This window comes from Nanorana parkeri, unplaced genomic scaffold (genome assembly GCF_000935625.1).
Source record: "Nanorana parkeri isolate BGI_ZX_2015 unplaced genomic scaffold, ASM93562v1 scaffold77, whole genome shotgun sequence".
NCBI lineage: Eukaryota > Metazoa > Chordata > Amphibia > Anura > Dicroglossidae > Nanorana > Nanorana parkeri.
The window spans coordinates 1888919-1911667 of NW_017306345.1; the positions used below are offsets into that span (position 1 = coordinate 1888919).

At 43.4% G+C, this 22749-nt stretch overlaps 1 protein-coding gene across 1 annotated transcript in view; it reads left to right on the forward strand.

The window, feature by feature from the left end:
- The first annotated feature begins 2163 nt into the window (after window positions 1-2163).
- USP49 (ubiquitin specific peptidase 49) overlaps window positions 2164-22749 on the forward strand; it is a 58859-nt gene continuing 38273 nt past the window's right edge. The window contains exon 1 of the mRNA XM_018576781.1: window positions 2164-2289. The gene's annotated coding sequence lies outside the window, so the exon portion shown is untranslated. The remainder of the gene's footprint in view (window positions 2290-22749) is intronic.

Genomic DNA, 22749 nt, shown 5'->3' on the forward strand with positions numbered 1-22749 from the left:
ACAGCGCGTAGGAACGTGCTGTAAAACGCCCAGGTGTGATCCAGGCCTTAGACTAGTCCCTGGAGCGTCTCTCCCTCTCTGCTGCAGTGGTCTAAGGTCCCTGTCCGGAGTCATCATGACGTGAGGACGCCGAGGGACATTTCCATTGCTGCAGTGGAGGAGACAGGCAGGAGGGAGGGCTGTCACAGCCAGCCGCCTTGGAGGTGAGTATAACTTTTTTATTTTCTTAGCTTAGTAAACAAAAGGAAGCTCTGTTAAAGTCTATCATCCAATCATGTGCAAGCAAAAATGCTTTTTCCTTGCACGTGATTAGGTAATTTTTTCCTTCATGAAGGTAAGTGAAAACATCCTTGGAAAATGCAATACTGTGTTTTTAGTTTAGTTTAAAAAAGGGTTGTGTCTGTTGTTCTGTGCATTGAAGTACCATGCCACCCCATTCAAGATGACTAGACCACCTTAAAGGAGAACTATGGGGAGAGTGAAATGCACTCATCCCCATAATAGAGCCGACATGTGACACTGAAGCTGTCACACGTCGGCTCTATAGATCGAGAACTGAGCGATCACAAACCGCTGGTCGCTCAGTTCACAATGTCCCTGTAGAGAGTGAAGACTGTTAGTCATGGCTCCCCAAAGGGATTGCCCCCTCCTCTCTCCAGCACTGACTGGAGAAATGGATGGGGACGGGCCCAGATGGATCTGCCTCTAGAGAGGGGGGGAGAAATTTGGAGCAGTTGCCCATGGAAACTTCGTAAAAATTGGAGCAGTTGCCCCTGGCAACCAATGGGTTACTCTGTTTCATGTTCAAAGCTTAACTGAACCACCTGAAAAGAGAAGCTGATTGGTTGCCATTGGCAACGGCTCCAAATTCTGTCTGCTTTGTGTTATGGATCCTGGAGGACAGGGAAACTGTGGGCCACCATTTCAAATCCTAGGAGTGTGCCGCATGATCTGGAATACTTGCCAAATAGTGATATGCATGGGCTTAGTGTGAAGCCAGTGGCACACACCCCTCCCAGCTCAATCAGTTTTGGCTGGGGCATTCCTTGCTCCTTCGATACCTGTAGCTGCGGCATGGGGCAATCCGCAGATCTGGAATTTGGAAAGAATCTGCCCAGACCGCAGCTGATTGGGCTGGGACACGTGTGTTGCTGACAATTTTGCATGGGATTGGGCAAACTGGCTACGCACCAAGCCCACACACATCGCTGTGGGCATTTATGGATTGACCAGCCCAGCTTTTACTACTTAACTCTCTGTGTGCATAGGAACAATGCCTAAACAAATGTATGATCACATTTTCTAAACCAGACTGGCCCATCCCTGAATCTGTTAACCCCTTCGTGACTGACGACGTACAGTGTACGTCGCCAGCATCGGGGCTGTTTAAACAGACTCCAGGCGACTTTTGCCGCCGGGAGTCTGTTTAAACTTGTAGAGCCGACTGTCGGCTTTACCTGTTCTGGGAGAAATGGGACCTCTTCTTTGGAAAATGCTATTCATCTGGCTGTCATGCTAATCCAGTGACTGAGCCAAAGTAAGAATGTGGACCAGGTGCACTAACTTCACTTGCTGCATGGTCTTTGAAGGTATTAGAGCTAGAGACAGTCAGGCAAATACAGTTTTTAGAAGTTAATGACGGCCTGCCTTTTCTAGCAGGACTTTTCTAGCAGGACCGCAAGCTCTGACCACTGTCTGGCAAAGCAAAACTAAAGTAACCTAACTGAAACGGGTCACTGGCATAAGGTTTTTTTTTCCATACCACACTCCTTTTTTAGTATGTGCTAAACAAATAAATAGCTGAGCACAGAGATGTTTGCCCGTTTTAGGGACAAACTAAAAAAAGCCGTAGAACCAGTCTGCACCTTTAAGAGTCCTTTGTCTCCAGCAACCTTATTTACCCTTTTGCGGCTCAACCACACTTTCCACAGTCTTCCATATCCACGAACATAGATACGCTTTCCGTGTGGTCGTCCAGCACTTTATTTACGCACTTTGCGTAGATCCGAAATAATACCCGGAGCACGGCCTGCGTGTGCTGAACGTGGAGGAAGAAGGAGGTGACGCTTTGACCGGCAGCTGTCTGCTCCAATCGCAAGCGGCGGAGGGGACAGGCGCCGGCGGCGGGAGCCAGTGGAAATAGAGTCTAGCGAGCCGGGGGGCGGAGTCTTGTGCGGTAACAACGGGTGACAGGTCGAGTGTAGTGCGAATAACGGAATAAAGAGCGGCATCGGTCGAGACATGAGGCGGAGACAACGTGGAGGTAGAGGGGCGGCACCGGAGAAGCAGGTACCGGGCCAAGAGGGGCGGGGTGCGTATGCTGGAGGGGGGGTTGAGGGGAGGAGCACAGGGAGAAGCAGAGGAGGTGGTACCGGGGGAGGCACACACAGATTTTGTATACAGGCACATGTAAATAATACAAAGGCATAAGTGCAGGTATTGATCCTCAATCATAATTGTCTTTATGAATTATTAGTGGCCTGTTGATCAGTGGGCGCCATTCAGATGCTGGAGAACAGAAATGTACACTGTGCGGATGTGTGTGTGTATTTGTGTACAGTTGGGGGGATTTTAAGCGGGCTGCTTTGTTGTGTCCTCACTTTAAATCTCCATCAATATATTGTTCCAGTAACGATGTGGATACAAAACACATACAGTAGCAGCTGGATCAGCACAGCCTTGGAGGATCAGCTTTCTGTTTATGATGTTTCATGGTTCTAGTCTGCACAGATGTCCTGGCTGAGAGCTGTACTGCTGACAGCTCAGATGTGATCCATTTTTTACTGTTGGATCTAAATGTATTCATTTTCAGAATCATTACTTTCCTCTGAATCTATGGTGGCTTCAACGCTGGAGAGTATGGGGCATTTATTGACCAGGTGGGATGTGGTTTAGTTGGAAGGCCTTTGTGTGACATGGAAACTTTTAATTTCAGAGTGGGCAATTGAGGAATTAAATATAGCTTGCCCAAATAAGATGGTGGCTTTGGCATGGAGTCTTTCTGATTAATTAGATGTTCTAGTTTCAATCTGTTCCACAAAGGAGATGCCATGAAAATGGCCATTTGCATGGGGTTTGCCAGCAGTGTTTAGGAATGCCAAAGTTAGAGAACTTGCGCAAAACCCAATACACAGAAAGATTTGTGAATTCCTGCCTTGATATTCTTTGTTGTAATACAGTGTATATCAGCCTTTCTCAACCAGGATTCTGTGAAACCCAGGGGTTCCTCCAGAGGTGTCAAGGGGTTCCTTGAGCAATGACCAATTGCTGCCTTTCAGATAAGTAACCACTAAAACCAATGATCTTTTTATCTATCTGGAAGATGGACCACACATGGAAGGAGCATTCTTCCCAGTCACCACACATGGAGGGAGCATTCTTCCCAGTCATGGAAGGAGAATTCTCCCACAATGTCCACAAATGTGAGGAACATTCTTCCCAGGGACCACGAATGTAAAGAGCATTCTTCCCAGGGACCACGAATGTAAAGAGCATTCTTCCCAGGGACCACGAATGTAAAGAGCATTCTTCCCAGGGACCACGAATGTAAAGAGCATTCTTCCCAGGGACCACAAATGTAAAGAGCATTCTTCCCAATGACCACACATTTGAGGAGCATTCTTCCCAATGACCACACATTTGAGGAGCATTCTTCCCAATGACCACACATTTGAGGAGCATTCTTTCCAAAGACCACAAATGTAAGAGCCTTTTCCCCGTGGCCACACATCTAAGGAGCATTTTTCCCAATCACCACAGATGTAAGGAGCATTCTTTACATTCGTGATCATTGTAAAGAGCATTCTTCCCATTGACCACAAATGTAAGGAACTTTCTTCCCAGTCACCACAAATGTAACAAGCATTCTTCCTAATCACCATAAATGTAACAAGCATTCTTCCTAATCACCATAAATGTGAGGAGCATTCTTCTCAATGACTGCATATGTGAGGCACATTCTTCCCAGTCACCACAAACGTGAGGACCATTCTTCCCACTGACCACAAATGTGAGGACCATTCTTCCCACTGACCATCACACTAATGTACTGTGAGCTGTAGCTAAAGTAATAAATAGCAGGGGTTCTCTGACAATGGAAAGTTATTTTAAGGGTTCCTCTGTGTTAGGTTGAGAAAGGCTGGTGTATATGGTACTTCAAATGGTTATGAAATGCGTTTGTGAAGGCTCTATTTTCAATTTCTAATATCAGTGGCAGTCTTTTAGAAACATCTTCCTGTGTGAAGTGTAATGTCTATTACATAGCACAGTAGTGATTATTACAATCATCGGCTGTTTCTTTACTTTCTACACTGATTTACCTCGTTAAAGTAACAACCCAACGAATATGTGACGGGGCTAAAGCTGTTCACATTCCTTCTTATTCTCTCGATGATGCTTTTTTTTTTTTTTTTTCTCACCAGGCCTGGCATCTAATGTTCAACTCTTTTGTTAGTTGTCATGCTTGGCCAAATAACATGCAGCTGCTTTTATTAGCACATGTGACTTGATATATGTGTGTGTATTGTGACCCCTATGTATGGAAGAACACAGACAAACCCTGTAAAGGTGGCCATACACTGTGTGAATTCTAGCTAGTTTTTGAGGAAGTGGCCGAAATTTGCACAATGGGTGCTGCTGTTGTCACCCTCTCAGCCGGCATCCCTCAATCAGCTGATCGAAGAAGCCGGTCGGTTGAACGAAAAAAATAGAGCAGTGTATGGCCAACCTAACAAAAAAAATTGTCTTTTGGTAACATTCATCAAAATAAATGCACCACAATGTTTTTGGCACATTAGAATGCTTTGCAGTGGATGAAAATGCAGACAGCTAGATCTTTTTTAAATCTAACACATCAGTGTAGTGAAGACAGGCACCATTGAAGCAGAACTATGAGGAGTTATTTACACTCCCCTCATAGTTAGAGCCAACGTGTGACATTGAAACTGCCACAGGTTGGCTCTATTGATCGGGAAGTGAGCGAACACATACCGTCACTCGCTCACATTCCGATCATCTCCCTGCAAAGAGCGGTGACTGTCAGGGATTCCCCCCTCCCGTCTACGATCCTCCAGCGCCGAGTGGAGGAATGGACAGGGGAGGGGGTGGGCACAGCTGGCTCTGCTCTAGATAGGCAGAGCCCGCTGTCAGTAAGCCAGCTGGGTGGATCTCGACAGTATTGTTGGGATCCATCCCAACTGTGGCGGTCTCCGTATATAGCGAGCTATATACTGAGCTTTGGGTCACGGGAGGAGGTTAGTATATGTCTTTCCTTTACCATAAAGAGAACTGGGAGATCAAAAGGTTACCCTATAGTTTTCTTTTAAACTTATACATTTGTAGACCGTTGTGTTGGTACCCTTCCACGAAGAAAAAAAGAAACCACATTTTTTCTCTCTGAAACGACTTGAAGCTGACCAAATTATTTGGCATCCATCATTCATCATATTTCAATCAAATCAGACTTTGATTTGTGATTCCACAGTTTATTGTAAATAATAAAACAAATGAAAATGGCATAAATAAAAATGATGGGGTCTTTAACCCAATACTTTTGTTGCACAATCTTTAGAGGCAGTCAGTACAAACAAGTGAATTCTGTGGCTCTCAATAAGACTCCTGTGCCTGTCAACAGGTAGTTTGGCCCACTCTTCTTAAAGGAGAACTATGAGGTGAGCGCTTTTCACTCATCCTCATAGTTCTAGCTATGAAATGAGTGAAATGAAACTGTCACAGGTCGGCTCAGTAGATCGGGAAGTGAGCGAACACATACCGGCATTCGCTCACTTCTCGATCCTGCCATGGCAGAGAGCCGTGACGAGAGGGACTGGATTCCCCACTCCCCGCTCCGATCCTCAAGCGCTGACTTGCGGAACGGACGGGGGAGGGGGCGGGTACAGCTGGCTCTGCCTATAGGTAGCCAGAGCCAGCCGTCACTCACGCAGCTGGGCGGATCCAGACATAATTGTCGGGATCCATTTCAGCTGCGGCGTCTCAGTATACGCGCTATACTGAGCTTAGGGTGACGGGAGGACGCTTGTTTGTGTCCTCCCGTTACCCTTGGGAGAACTATGGGGAAAAGCTCTAACCCCATAGTTCTCCTTTTAAGCAAACTGCTCCAGCTGTCTCAGGTGTCAAGGGTGTCTTCTCCACGCTGCATGTTTTAGCTCTTTCCATACATGTTTGATAGGCTTCAGATCATGGCTTATAGAAGGCCACTTCAGAATAGTCCAGTGTTTTCTTCTTAGCCATTCTTAAGTTCCTTTTTAGCTGTGCGTTTTGGGTCATTATCTTATTGGAAGACCCACAAACTGTTACTGAGACAGATTTCTGATACTAGGCATTACATTTTGCTCCAGAATTTCTTGATAGTCTGGAGATTTTATTGTACTGTGCACAGATTGAAGGCACCCCATGCCAGACACAACAAAGCAGCCCAAAAACATAATATAGCCTCCTCCAAGTTTCACAGTAGGTAGGGTGTTTTTTTTTGTCTGTGAACAAAAAGCTGATGCGACTTGCCAAAGGACATTCTCCCAGAAGTAGTGTGACTTATCTATATGCATTTTAGCAAATACCAGTGTGGCTTTTTATGTGTTTTTCTCCAACAATAAAGTCTTCCTAGTTATCCTTTTTTTGAGCCAACTGCCACTCAAAAAGCAACTGATGGAGCAATCGGAAATTGATGTACCTTGACTTTGGAGTTCAGTTGGAAGTTTTTTCTTGGCTCGAGTCTTTGTCTATCATTCTCACTTTCCTTCTTTCCAATCTAGGGTCAATTTTCCTCTTGTGGCCATATGCAGGGAGGTTGGCTACACTCACATGGACCTTAAACCTCTTAATAATAGTGACAGGAATATCAAGCTGTTTGGAGATGGTCTTATTGCCCTTAACTTTGACATGTTGGTCTATACTTTTATTTCTGATCTCAAACAACTCTCTACTTTGTTTTCTCTGGTCCATGTTCAGTGTGGTGCACACAAAGATATATCACACAGCAGAGTGACTACTTTTCTGTATTTAAATAGGCTGCCTTGAAGACATGTATGATGCTAGTTACAGAAACTAGTTAGTTCGAAGTATCACTAAGATCCAATTATTTATAATCTTTTCTAGGGGTTACAAATAAATCTGTGCAGACCATTTTAGACTACCTTTTGTACAATAAGGCCGGCCATACACCTATAGATTTTCGATCTGAAATTTTCATTGCTGCCAAGAACCTACGTACGATTCTTGCTCAAATAGCCCATCAAGCACAGACCAATGTCGATTTTTGATGATCGTTAGCAATACTAAGTCACCGAATTTTATCGATCGACAGAACGGATTTTCATTTGCACATGTGCAGTGTTCTTGCTGCCTTTTTTTGTTGTTTGTTTGTTTGTTTGTTTTGATTAAAAAAAGTTTTCCAGCCTCATCCTTCGAGAAAATGCGAGCAGGATTACAGTAAACAAACTGTTCGATTATCGTTCGAAAGACCATTCGTGGAAGATTTCCGAACGCAAATCAAAGAGTGAATGGGCAACTTAAATCATTTTATCTCTTTTCACATCTCGTTTAACTCTGACATATCAAAGGCATGCAGGTATACCTGAGACAGTGGCTTTTAACTCCATGACTTTTCAGGATGAATGAAGGATTGTTTAACCGAGCTGTGAGGATACCAACAAATTTGTCCACCTCCTGAATTTTCATTTTCCTGCAGCAAAAAAACACTGCAAGTTACTGGATTAGTGCTGTCAGTGAGTGTAATTAAATGATGCTCTAATAGTAAAGCTTTAAGACCGGAGCTTGTACAAATCAATGACAGATTGACAGATGTCGCAACTGTACACAAATCCCAGCATTTTACAAACTGTCTGCGTCCAGGGCCACTCATCTGTCTCTGTACGCATACAAAGACTCGCAAGACGTTCAGCCTGTCAATGAGTTTAACAAGTTGCTGCCTATGACTGTACGCAAACATCTGTGACTCCTGGCCACAAAATCCTGCTCTTTTGTACGCTGTACGGCCTTTTGAGACGTTTAATGAGCAATGAATGAATAATGCTGCACAAACATGCCTGTTTTAAATATTTAGTAATAACTGTGCAAAGAAAATCTAAAGGAAAGAGGCTATAAAAAAATATTAAATGATTTTCTTGCATCCCAGGTTACTATCTGACTTGCATAACATCCAGCAGTTCTGGCCACAGAAGCTGTATGTCACGTTGAGTCAGAAGGAAGCCTATTATGTGTGTAGAAGGGCCAGCCCCCTCGAGATTGGCATCCAGCAGATAGTTCAGCGGGGGGCTCGTGTGTGTGTGTGTGTGTGTGTGTTATTTCATAATTTTTTTATTTTTTTTTTATGGTTGCTTCCTTTCTTATAAGCATATATGTCTGTTGCTTTAAAGCCTTGTTGAATATGCTAGATTTCTAAAAATGAGGACTAGGTCTTCTTTAAAAGAACTCGCAAGTTACACAAGGGTCGGTCTAGTTTTTGCCAGCACCATTAAACAATGGAACACCATTGCTGCCAGCACATTGGCTTGTTTGTTAATGACACTGGCTTGCTGGTGGATGACAGCTCGCAGTCCATCAGTGACTGTCAGATTGTAAATAAACTGCTCACACTCTATTTGAAGTGTCTACACAAAACCTGAAAGGTGCCTGTATTTCTCTAGCCAGGAGACTGCTGGGACCATGATAAAGAAAGGGTTTAGTCTAGAGAAGTTCCAGGTTCATTTTTTTTTTTTTTGCTCCATTGCTTTAGAATAGGTTGCCCATTTTCAGTTTGTTTTTTGTTATGTTGTAAGCATACATTTGTGTTTGTGCTGTTCAGTGGTGTACCCAGTGTCTTTTAAGCTCGGGGCAGATTATTCTTTTTTTTTTTTTTAACAGTTCACTAGTCCACAATGTTGGCATTGCCCCCTGATCCAAAATTTCTGGCCCAAGGTCAAAGCACCCATCATCAGCTTAATCGCAATAGGGGTGGGGGGGGGGGGAATCCTGTAGCATCCCTCCTGCGCTGCAACATATGATTATAATGCACCTCCTAGAAATATAGAAAAAACGTGCACAGCGCTACCAATACAAGAAAGCGCTCTCTCTCATTTCCCTCTCCTCCCCAAGGTCTGCCCCTCTGACATGTTTCACCCAATCCTGGGCCTAGTCATAGAAATATGTATTGGACATTTAAAATGGAATACCTAGGAGCACCTTGGCATACAGTAATACATTTCCTAAATGCATCTCCTAACCCTTGCAGAGTCCACTAGACTTGTTTTGGCAAACTTTTAGCTACAGATGTGGATGTTGCCCAATGCCAACATTTCATGAATAGGCCAGTAGTGTTAATAATTACCTAAAGATAGAGAAAGTTACTTATCTACTTACAAATATGACATAATTTGGTATAGATGGTTAACTACACCTTCGTATATCACAAAAGATATACAGACCTAAAGCATATTTTACTTGTTTGAGTAGAAATGGATGAAGGGAAGGACTTGTGTGAATGTGCTGAGGGCAAGATAGCTGGCTGCCTAAATGAAACTGTGGGAAATGCTTCTTGTTATAGCTGTATACATGAATGTTGTCAACTGTATATTACGGTCTTATACTCAAGACAATTTAATCAAGCATGTTTGGGCAAGGGAGGGTGGGTAAAAGGCATAGTTTTATGTGTTATTATTGTTTTGTTAAAAATGCATTAATTTCTGTAAAAAAAAAACCCGAACATTTTAGGTAAGTAAAAACGAAACGTTTACTACCAGTACCAGAAATGTGTATCTATACTGGTACTTTTTGGTTTCCCCCCCTCCGAAAAAAAATTGATGTCCACATTTATAAAAATTATACTTCTTTTCACAATATGTTTGTATTGAATTGTGCAGTGTTACTTGTTATGGTGGTTGGTCAAGGTTGGACAAATCACAGGAGCCAGGTAGCAAATGCTCCTTGAAAATTACAGCTGGAGCCTAATTTTTGAGGTTTTCTTTAGTGGATGTCCATGGAGCTGGCTTCCAAAAAAAATTGTGATGTCTCCTGGATTGGACAGACTGACTCCCAATTCATTTGTCCACCCCTGTGGTTGATATTCTTAAAGGATATACTGGGTAAAAATAAGAGAACTGCTGCTATGCAACTTGAAAAGGTGTTAATTTTTTTCTAAAGAAAGCATTTAATAAATCAAATATAAATGATATACTTTTATAGTTCATACTATGCTTAAGAGGATATTGGTTCTCTTATAGGCATATACTATATGTTGGCACATACACTGATCGGCCATAACATTATGCCCACTGACAAGTGAAGTGAATAACATTGATTTTCTTGTTTCAATGGCATCTGGAATTGGGTGGGCTATATTGGGCAGCAAGTGAACATTTTGTCCCTGTTGTGTTGGAGAAAAATGGGCAAGCATAAGGATTTGAGCGTTCTTGAAAAGGGCCAAATTGTGATGGCTAGACGCTGGGTCAGAGCAACTCCAAAACTACAGATCTTGTGGGATATTCCTGCTCTGCAATGGTCAGGCCCTACCAAATGTGACCCAAGGAAGGAAAACCGGCAACAGGGTCATGGGCGGCCAGGGCTCATTGATGCACATGGGGAGGGAAGGCTGTCTTGTGTAGCTCGATCCAATAGAAGAGCTACTGTAGATCAAATTGCTGAAAAAGTTAATGCTGGTTCTGATAGAAAGCTGTCTGAAGACGTAGTGCATCAGTTTGTTGTATATGGGGCTGCATATCCACAGACTTGTCAGGATACCCATGCTAACCCGTGTCCACCGCCAAATACACCTACAATGGGCACGTGAGGATCTGAACTGGACCATGGAGCAATGGAAGAAGGCGGCCTGGTCTGCTGAATCATGTTTTCTTCATCATGTGGATGGCTGGGTGCAGGTAACTTACCTGGGGGGAGGGATGGCACCAGGATGTGCTTTGGGAAGAAGGAAAGCATTATAATGTTTTCGGCATAGTTGCATAGAAAAAAGACAAGTCGCTCGAGATCAACCTATAGAGAGAGGCAATGTTCTGCTAGGGAGCCTTGGTTCCTGCCATATTAATTTGACATGAACCACCTACCTAAACATTGTTGCTGACCAAGTACATCCCTTCATGGAAATGTTATTCCCTGATGGCAGTGGTCTCTCTCAGCAGAATAATGCACCCTGCCACACTGCAAAATTGGTTCAAGAATGGATTGAGAAACACAACAAGTTTGAGTTGTTGATTGGCCTCCAAATTCTCCACATGTCAATCAATCGAGCATCTGTGGGATGTGCTTGAAAAACAAGTCCCATCCATGAAGGCCCAACCCTGCACCTTACAGTACTTAAAGGATCTGCTACTGACGGCTCTGTTCCAGATGGCACTGCATACTTTCAGAGGTCTAGTGGAGTCCAGGCCTCAATGTGTCAAAGTTGTTTTGATGGCAAAAGGGGGACCTACTCAATATTAGGTGGGTGGTCATGAAGTAATGGCTGATCGGTGTACACTGTATGCTACCTATTTCTCTACTCACTGCCCCTACCATCCAGGAAACGTTGCTATAATTCTTTCATTTTATACCATACAGTCAGATTCATCAGGTAGAACTGCAGCCTCTTGTCCTTAGTTCACACTAGTATAACATCCTTGCATTGCTCCATTTCTGTCAGGACTGAAAGAGGCATTGCTGAAACCTTTCAGGACACTAACCTGCATCTTCACAAGCTCAGATTTAGGACCATTTAGAAGATACTAGTAATTACATGGTCCCCACTCATGTCTGAAAAATCACTTTTAAAGCCCCTATAGTTCTTTCTGAGAAGTCACCCAGCCTGGATTTAATTTAATATATAAGCCCTTTCATATTTTGAGGTTTTATATCGCTTGAGTTGAAAATGTTGCTCCTGCTTGCTGTGAATAGTAAGCTTTTGATTTGGTTTATTTGTTGCACACATTTTATTTTGTGTCTGCAAGGGGAGTCATTTATGTGACCGCTGTGTGTGGTTGTGACTTGCTTATTTGAAATCAAAGCCACATTGTTGCTGGCTGTTTGGGAAGCTGGCTTCTAGATTTTGGGAAGAGTTGTGCAGGCCATATATGTTATAACCATTTCATTTTCTGTTGTTTTTTCAGAGGATCCAAATAGACTTTCATACAGAAACTTACAAGAAATCTGACTGTTTCACCATTAAAGCCAATTTCCACCTTTTGCTGAGATATTTAAAAAAAACAAAAACATATGCCAGCAATTTACATGGAGGCAGGCATATGCAGTTGCTTTATATGAACACATAAACTTACTTTTTTTGTCCCCCCCATCTCCTTGTGGCTCCTTTTTCAAATGGTCACACCTGTGCTTTGCAAGTAGTCTGTGTAAATTAACACTCTGAGTGACCTGGAAAGGCAGAGCTAGTGTGCTTTGATCTTGTTACAGTGACTCACAGGGAGGGTGTCAGTTGCGTAACAATCCGACCCCAGTGTCAGACTGAGTTTCCTGTGGAGAAAAATTTCAATTTGTAGAATTTAGGCCTACTAAAAAGTCCATAAAAAAAAAAGAAACCCACCAATGTGAGTAATGACATGTATACACATATATGTCATCATTGCGCCTCTGCATTACCACGATAAATGCTAATCACTTACAAAGGGGAAAATTGGCTTTAAGGGCAAAGCAACAGGTTAATTTTTAGCCAACCCTGCAGAAGCTTAAACTTGCCGTCCCTTTGCTTCTCTGCTAATCCTCTTATCCCCACGAGTGAGGAGAGAAAACCCTGTTTAAGCTTAAAATCGATCTAGTCGAAACGAAGCTTACACAGAAGCTGAGGACTGTTTCCCCACCCCTATGTGATGTCTAAATTACCAACTGCCACACTCTGGGGTAGTAAGTCACATGCTCCCCTATACCCAGAAGTATTAGGTATTTCTGTTCGCTCCTAGGTGCAAACAGATGACAAAAGCTGCTGCAGAGGCTAGCTTTAAAATGTAAGTGTATGTGAACAATAAATGTCACTTATTTGCTCATTTTTGGTCTGTTGAATATACCATTGTACGCATTTTGTTTTACCTGCTATAGATTAGCATTGAGATACCATTTTAAAATGAATGTCAATGCAATGCATGTTGTGACGTAATGAGGTCTGGGCACCATAATATTAATTGGGGAACCCCATGATTTGTGCAAACTCATTATTTCTGGTTATAATTACATCAGGCTGCCCATTACATAGATGAGTTTCATTTTGTTTAGGCCATCTTTAAATTCCAAAGCATCGGATATCTGCTAATCAGACCTCTTTCATGGTTTATAGGTCTTATCATGAAGTGCCCAGGCCTAGCCATCTATTGGTGTGCATCATAAAACCCTCATGAGAAGTCTAACAGCCAGCACACTTGAAAGACTCCGTTAACCCCTCCTAAGAACGCCTGGCCTGATAACGAGCAAGTGACCTGTAGTTCACTCCAGCCAATAAAAGTCAGGTTCAGAATTCACTCAGTATTCATAACTTTGGACCTGGGGATGATACATTAATATTGAAGCATACTAACCACGGTGGATTTAGAAGTTCCAGAGGGCTAAAAGCCGACATTAACCCTTCTGAGGCAGGCATACCTTTTATAGTTATGTCAAGTTTGGTATCTATACAAAGCCAATTTCATAACCCACAATCTTTTGTTTATCAGATGGTAATATGTGAGTATATGGAGATATGGCTATTGTTATAAAACTGACAGTTTGGGCGGGGCAGGGGAGAAGGTCATAAAGCGCCCAGCCTTCCTGCTCCACCCTCCCTGACGTTTCTGATTGGGTGGGGAGCTGGCTCAGTGACACCCCTAGAGGGTCCACAAAAAGTTGCTGCACCAGGCCGCTAGGAGGCTCTTGTGTAATATCAAAAAAGAAGCTTTTTGTTTTTACAATCAAGAAAAGCTCTCATTAACATGAAGGACCAAACCTTTTGCTTTCCTTTGAGAGAGAGCCCAGTCCAGATCCATCTTATGTTTGATTGTTTGGACTCCGCTGGAACACCTAGAACCCAGGACTTTGTTAAGAGCTTTCTTTCTTATCCCCCTTTTTATTTTACTGTTCTATCTCGGTCTCTTTTTGTAACATATTTTAGAGAATCACCTGCACTCCATACAGCGCACAGACCATGCGATACAGCTATTGGTGCTCGTAGTGACAGCACGGATGGCGGCGTGCCACAATTCAATAGATAATGGAAGTCACCAGCACTCGTTAGTAATGCGCAAGAAGTGTAAGCACTTTTATTCATGCGCCATAAAGCCAACGTTTCGGGGCCATGCAGGGTCCCTTCCTCAGGGCTACAGTGACCCTATGGCTTCTTGCACATTACTAACGAGTGCTGGTGACTTCCATTACCTATTATTATACAGTGGGATCAGATGAGCCTATGACTACAGCCTTTACACATGACTACATTATTTTTTGGTGTGGTATCTTTGTTTTTATTATAAGGTTTTAGAATTGGGGACTTGGCTCCCCCACTTTTACGCACAGCACTATCAAAAAAAGAAATTGAAATGTTGCTGTCCCTGTTGTGTGCAGTATCGAATATACAGAGTAGAACAGTATAGAACGTACAGCACAGTGTAGAGTAGAACTCAAAACTATTTTTCGATGAATAAACATGTTTTTGTTTTTTTGAAAAACATTTTTATTTGTTTTGAATATATTGAATATACAGACAGTGTTACAGTGTAAAAGTATTACAGTGCTACAGAGAAGGACATGTCATAATAACTTGGAACATGTTGTCGGAACAATAAAACAACTTCTAGAATGTGAACCCTCTCGTAGCCTCATCCTGTGTAGTAGGAATTCGGTAGCAGTAGGTCTCAAAGAGACTAAAATTTAACTGAACACTAACAGTACCTGAGGCGGTAGGAATTGTATATATTTGCAATATAATACTCGGGCGTCAATAGTAACAAAGCAAAACAAAAGCAAAAAAGAAAGGAAAAAGCACTACTAAAACTATAGCTGTGCTCCAAGGTGTGTAAACGAAAATGAGTATGATTTGTCTAACTTCACGTCTCTGTCATCTTTCAAGGGAAAAAAGCTACCCATCAAATTTCAGATTAAGAAATAAAACAGTCAGTATACAGTGGTCTAGGATATTATATTATAGATTCCCGCTGAGGTTACCGTTAGAGATTCTAATAATTATAGTTCTATGGCGTATTAGAGGTAACCTTAGCTATATCTTATGAAGCATATATGTTTGTTTGCTGGAGGGTTACCATTCATTGTCCACCCCGCAATTTGTCCAGAAGGCAGCATTTTGAGAATGCGAACGGAGAGAGCAGTTTTTCCTTTTCGGATGGGGAGAATGTGTACAACATATAGGAAGTCCACCTGGTATAGAAAGTGGTTACTCCCTTCTCATTTTGGGTATTCAGGGAAGCATCTAGTCGTTCCAAATGAAACAGATTAAGTAAATCAGATTTCAACCTCTTCAACGTAGGAGGTATAGGTGATATCCACTCCCGGAGGATGCACCGCCTGGCTACTAACAGAGATATGCTCACCCAGTGCCTATCTGGACGGTTGAAATTGCTAGGAATAGGTAACGAAGGGTCCCAGTAGTTGAATAAAAGCAAAAGGACCTCGTGTGGGATTTCCTGGCCTACCACTAATGCTACGAACTTTATGACTGTCTCCCAGTAGCGGCGTATAAGGGGACATTCCCATAAGCAGTGAAACAAGGAGGCTGCTTGTAGTTTGCATTTAGGGCAGTGGTCAAGATACAGCGCATTGTGCGATCCCTTATGCTTTATATTGAAAGCATAGTAGGCTCTGTGTACTATCTTGTATTGGGTCTCCCTCCACTGTTCATTAGATACCAGTCTACAAAGCGTGCGATATCCCTGTAATATCTTGTCAACTACATCTTCTGTTATAATTTCTTTTTCCCATTTGGTAAGGTTGGAATGTGTCAAAGGAGGGAGGGCAGCCTGTCGCAGGCACGCGTATAGTGAGGAAATGGAGCAAGAACCTGCAGAGGCAACTTTGTCAAGGGGCGAATCTTTTAATATTAGGGCCAATTTAGGGTTTAGTTTTTTAATGTGCGCAGTGATCTGCATGTAATATATGAAATCCTTGGCTGGGATGTGATGTATTTTCCGGAATTCTGAAAAAGGTAGTATCCTAGAGGTGGATGGATTGATGAGATCTGTGAAACGTGCTATCCCCGTAGCTTCCCATCTAGCATATGTGGCGTAGTCCTCCCCCTGTGGGAAGGAAGGGTTCCCCTTGATCGACAAGTGTTTAGAGAAGTAAGGGTTCATCTTTAGTATCTTGTGTGTTTCCCTCCAGGCAATAATCGTGTCTCTGATAAGTATGTTAGAGCGGATAGGCGCGGGTAGGGCTGAGAAAGGGCAGTGTAGGAGGGATGCGAGTCTCCAAGGGCGCACCATCTCAGTCTCCAAGAGGTAGTTTGAATGAGCGGAGGACGAACAGATCCAGTCTAGAGTGTCTTATAAGGCAACTCAAGTTATACAGTCGAAGGTTAGGAAAAGCCGTGCCCCCTTCAGGTTTCGGTAGACTTAGCTTTTTGAGAGATATTCTCGCTTTCTTCCCCTGCCAGATGAACTTTAGGAAAGCTGTATTGATAGCATTCACATCTTTATGTTTCAGTAAAATGGGGAGTGTCTGTAATGGATAGAGGAGTCTGGCGAAGGGGATCATTTTGATAAGGTGTATCCTACCAAACAGTGATAATGGAAGATCTTTGTATGTATGTAGCTCGTTTTGTATCTTTTGGATAAGGGGGGGGTAGTTCAGGTTATAAAGAGAAGATGGGGTTTTACCAATTTGTAAGCCCAAATATTTAATGCATTGCTTGGCCACTTTAAAGGTTGTGAGGGATATTAGGGACGTGGTCGCTGAAGGTGTAAGTGGAAGAACTTCTGATTTGGAGACGTTGATGGCTAGGCCGGAGAATTTTTGAAAATGAATAAATATATCCTGTATCATGGGAAGGTCTTTTTGTGGATCGGAGGAGAATAGGATAATATCATCAGCAAAGAGCATAATTTTTAAAAGTTGTGTATTGAAAGGAATGCCAGAAAGTTGTGTTTTATGTTGAAAAAATAAGGACAATGGTTCTAGTGCTAGGTTAAACAAAAGGGGAGATAAGAGGCATCCCTGTCGCGTGCCTTTGTTTAATGGAAAGCTCTGAGACATGTAGCCTGGAGTAAGTATGCGGGCAGACGGGGAGGTGTAAAGTGTAGCTATGAAGGACCGAAAGTGTCCAGAGAACCCCATCCTCTCCAATACTCTGAGGATCCATGCAAATTGAATGTTATCAAAAGCCTTCTCGGCATCTATTGAAAGCAGAGCTAGAGGAGAGGTTTGATGATTTTTAGCATATTCTAGGGCCGCCAGTACCCTGCGGACATTTGATACAGCCGAACGGCCTTTAACGAAGCCCACTTGAGCGGGAGATATTAATTTCGGCAAAATTCTGGCGAGCCTGTCTGCTATAATTTTGGACATCAACTTAGCGTCGGTATTTATGAGAGAGATCGGACGGTATGAGTCTGGGAGAGTGGGGTCTCTGTCTTTTTTAGGGATCACTTTAATGTATGCCTCCTGACCCGTTCGCAAATACTCCCCCCCCCCTTGCCAGATAGAGTTAAACACAATGTGTAGGATAGGTGCTACGTCCTCTTTCAGGATCTTATAGAATTCATTTGTGTATCCGTCAGGACCTGGGGATTTACCATTTGCCGCCGTTTTAAGGGTATCTAGTATTTCGTTAAGCGAAATGTCTGCATTCAGGGCCATGAGATCTTCTTCTGAAATGGTGGGGAGGGGCGTAGATGACAGGAATGCCTCCCCTAAGGTCATATCCACTGGGGTATTCGAGTATAGCTTGGCATAGAACGTTTCTAGGGTATTATTGATTTGTTTGGGGTCTGTAGAAATTACACCTGAGTCTAACCGGAGCGCAGGTATGCGTGCTTTAGTATACCTAGGTTTAGTAAGATTGGCCATCAGTCTTCCTGGTTTATTCCAAGTCTTGTGGAAATGTAGTTGGGAGTGGGAGTGGTAGAAAGCCTGCTGTTGAGCTGCCCACCACTCAAACTGTTGTTTAGCTTTGGTCCATAGGATACTATGCTCAGCAGAGGGGCAGGATGAGTATGTCAGCTGTGCTCGGCGCAGGGAAAGGCTGGCTGCTGTGAATTGGGCTTGAGCGTGTTTCTTTTTCGCCCCCACATATGACATTATATTGCCCCTAAGGACAGCTTTCGCTGCTTCCCAAAAAAGATTGGGATTGTCAATATGGTCTTTGTTGTTTGTCTGGCAGGCCTGTGTCAGCATGGATCGAAAGGCGGTGTCATTATAGAGGTGAGATGGGAAGCGCCATATAAATGCGTCTCCTCTTGGTATGGTTGGTCGTAGTTGCACAAGGATTGGGGCATGATCTGAGATTGCTATGGGCATCAGCCGTGTCTCATGAATCAGTAGATCGACAGACTCAGATGCTAGAAAATAGTCTAATCTGGCAAAGGATTTATGTACCCCTGAAAAATGTGAGTATTCCTTCCCAAGAGGATTACGAATCCGCCATACATCTATAAGATTAACCGCCTTAGCCATTTGTAGCATCGGTGTGGACACATGGGGAGCAGAGTTGGGAACCCTCCTTGCCGTTCCCGATCTGTCCTCGCCAACAACCATAGTGGAATTGAAATCACCCCCCATAAGTTTGTGGGGGTTATCATCCTGTAGGATCCAGGTAGTGATCTCCTGGAAATATGTATGTGACGGTGAGTTAGGAAAATAAACATTGTATAGTGAGAGAAGTTTGTTATGTATACGTATCTTAACAAGCAGTCTGCGACCCTCCGCATCTCTTTCCGTGTGCTCTATACTGTAGTCAAGGGATTTGTTGAATAAAATGGCCACTCCTACTTTCCTACCCACTGCAGGGGAGCTTACTATTTCTCCCACCCAATGCTTATATAATCGTGACATATCCTCCTGGGAAAGGTGGGTCTCCTGTAATAGAGCTACGTCAGTTTTCAGTTTTTTAAAGTGACGTAACACCAGCATGCGTTTAGCTGGTGAGCGTAGCCCGTTAGTATTCCAGGAGATCAACCGAACCCCGTGAGACATATGAGCATCGAACCATGAAAAGCAATCGTACGTGTTTGTAACAATAAGAGATTGTGCCAAGACATACACGTTTCAATGAGTACCCCCAGCAGGATATCACAATAGAAATCAGATATGGATGGTGGAAAGACATTTGGTGGGTGCATAAACAATCTGGGAAATATACTCAGGGAAAACGACATGAGAGAGAAAATGACCGGTTATATTCACATTTCCGTAGCCTCCCCCGGAGCAAGAGTGCCATCAGTTTGCAGCCAACATGGCCAAATGGTAGAAACATTACCAGGAACATAGAAAAACAGAGACAAATTTAAACAGTAACCAAAACATTCTTATATCGGTACGTGACTTCGCTTTTTTCCTTGAGAGCGTGGCAGAGCTTTTTTGGTATCTCCGCTAGGCCAGGGAACAAAATGGCGGCTCCCATATCTTGCTGGCATTTATGGGGTGTGCGCGATCAGATAAGGGGTCTCCAGAGAGAAGTTGGAATCGCATATCCCAATAGAGGAAAAATATAGGAAAGGGAAATTAAGGGAAAATAAAACTGGGACAATGCGGTGTATGTCAGGATAGCAAGTATCTTTCCTAAGGCATCTAAGTGAGTCCAAAGTATAGGCAGGTGGCATTGGAGGGTTTACAGTACTCACTAATATATTGAAGTCGTGACTAGACACCAGCTCCAATGAAACAGAAGGTCCCTCCAGATTTTGAAGCAGTCGGGGATCCAGCGATGACAAGGATTTAAGATTGCACAGCTTGTGGGGTAGGTCCGCCCGTCTTTACCTTGGGTTCACGGCGAATCCGTGGGGGTCATGTGGAGGCGGGTTGGGGCCTTTCTAGCCGGCGTAGTAAAGTGGTGGGCCCGTGTGGAACCGCGGTCTGTCGTGGATGTCATTGTAGTCGACGTTCCTTCCAGGAATGAAAGTGCCGCTGCCGGATCTTGAAAGACTGTTGTGCTCCATCCGTAGATTGGAAACGGAGAGTGGCTGGGTAAGCTAGGGTAAAGCGGATCTTCTGATGGTATAGGGCAGTGCAGACTTTCCCAAATGCCTTCCGTTTTCTTGTAACCTCCGCAGAATAGTCTGCGAATATGAGAAGCCGATGTTCCTCCAGGAGTAGTTCCTTCTTAGCGCGATAGGCCTGTAGAACCGCCTGCCTGTCATTGTAGTCCAAAAAACGAACGATGACCGGTCTCGGTGTCTTGCGTTCAGCAGTCGGTGGGCCTACGCGATGTGCCCGCTCGACCTTACAGGGAGCAGGTAGGCCCAACAGATCCGGGAGATTGTGCGCGCAGATAGTTGGTAACACGGAGGGGCGGTATGATTCCGGAAGGCCTACAATCCTCAGGTTGTTCCACCTTGACCGGTTTTCCAGGTCGTCGACTCGGTTCCTAAAGGAATTGTACCTGGCGCTGCGCCGAGGAGAGTTGGGTGGAGGTTGCCTCTGTATTGTCTTCCAAGTGGACGATACGAGATTCGGCTTCGCTTATTCTATGGGCTTGGTTTAGGATGTCGGTTCTTAGAGATTGTATACCCTTCGAGACCGCCTTGTGTACCGCATCTTGAATGGTGGGTCTTAGTAGCTTAGCCACCTCCACTGCGATCAAGCTATGATCGGTGGATGCAGGGAGATCGTCATCTGAGGATGCACTGAAGCCCGGGCGGTCTACCATCGCGGCCATCTTTGAGGTGGATGGCGGCCTCTTGTTGCGTATAGGGGTGCCTTTGCCTCGTGGTCCGCTTCGCCGTTTCGCCAGGAATTTGTCCATGGACGCCTGCAGGGGAGATGTCAGCCTTTGTGTGATGGGCAATGGGGTGCCGAAATGCCAAAGTAAGGTTTTGTATATGGGTATAGTTCTGGCCGTGCGGGAGCTCTCTTCTCTGCGAGCGCTACATCAGGCGCCGGAACCGGAAGTCGAATAAACATGTTTTCTTTGCTTGGAGTCTTCAGTCAAGCATTTTTTTTTAATTTTTTTTTTATTTATGTGTAGATCTTATAAATATTCCATCTCATCACTTGACATTCTTACATTTCAGTGCAGTTCATAGTACTTCCTCCAGAATGTCACACTTTAGTCTTCATGGATTGTGCCAACAAGCTAAAGATAATTGGGTAAAGCGGTGGACAGCATTGGCACACATTGGGTTGAATCCGATAAAAATTAGAAGTGATGTCTGGTGGCACAAAAGACAGCAGGCACGCAGCACTGAACCAAGATTCAGGGGAACAGCTATGTCGGCTTGTAAAGGAGATTAGCAGTGTTCGGCGACAGAAGGGAGAAGTCGTGTGTGGGGATGGAGGAGGGAGGGGAGTGAGTCAGAGCAATGCATAAAACAGTAAGTCAAGTTCTCACTATAGGGTACCTCCAGTATGGCCTCTAACAATGTCTAGACAATAGTGTAGATTTCTGCATGTGGTGTTATTAGGATGGTATTAATAAGATCTTAAAGCAAGTGTTGTACCCTTTTCATTTTGGACAAAAATGTGCACTTCTAGTATACTGCTTCTAGAGGAGTTCTCTCCTCCAGCTCGTTCCCTGAGCGGCTGTGTGATAGCTTTTTTTAATTTGCGAACGTTTAATGCTGAAAATGAATCTGTACAGTTTATTAGTGTAACATTGTGATTAATTCTGGCTTGTGTGAACAAAAATTAGCATGACCACAACATTTTCACAGGGTTGCGATTTGTTAAAATTCTTTGTGACATTGCATTTGCTCATCCAGAACATCCAATAGATTTGTTGGGACCTGGAAATTAATGGAAAGAGGGGATTTTTTACTTGTATTTTTTGTAACTGATTCAGTTAATGTATTACATTTAATTATTGCTGCAGAGAGAGGAAGAGAGTACTGGATCAGTTTCCTTTTAATACTATGGATCAGTATTGTGTTCTGCAGCACAGCTACGGCTAAAAGAAATCAACAAAATAAAAGCTCATCACAATAAAGTGATAGCCTTCTTTTAAAATGCATTGATTATCTGTATCTTTGCTTAGACAATACGGGCATGTCCCTTTTAATGTATTAAAGCTATCTTTCTGTGGCTAAAGGTCAGCTAAATGTTTTCCTTTTTAAAATGATTTGGAATATAATTCTAAAGGTGCGTATTTAAAAAGAGATTCTTTCCCAACGTTCATCTGCGGTGGTCTTTAAGCTACAATACCAGCTGCCGAAAAGTGATTTTCAAGGCCTCCAGGATAATCTGTATACTGAGGGTGCTGAGTAAGCTTAATTTGCCGCCATATGGTATATTTTTAATCACTTTTTGAACTCCTAACCATTCTAGTAGCGTGAGTGTAGAAGGACTGGCACTATGTCAGGATCAGTCCTTCCTCCCCTTCTAGGAAGGAGACACAATTATGTGCAGGAAAAAGATCCTTTGGCCAAGTGCATGTACAGGAACTAGGCAGATAAGTTGGACACGAGCACTGTGTTTCGAATTAAGAGTGTCGGAAACCCTAGAAGTGTATGGCATATGTGTTTTTTAAAGTGTCAACCCCCTTTTTTTTGGATAAAGTAGGGCAGTGTTAAAAGCCCTGCTAGTTGCTTTTCTGTTTTGATGTCTGTGCACCACTGGGAAAATGTTCCTGTTGGCCAAAATATGAGCAGTGATTGACCAGCTCTTAAGGAA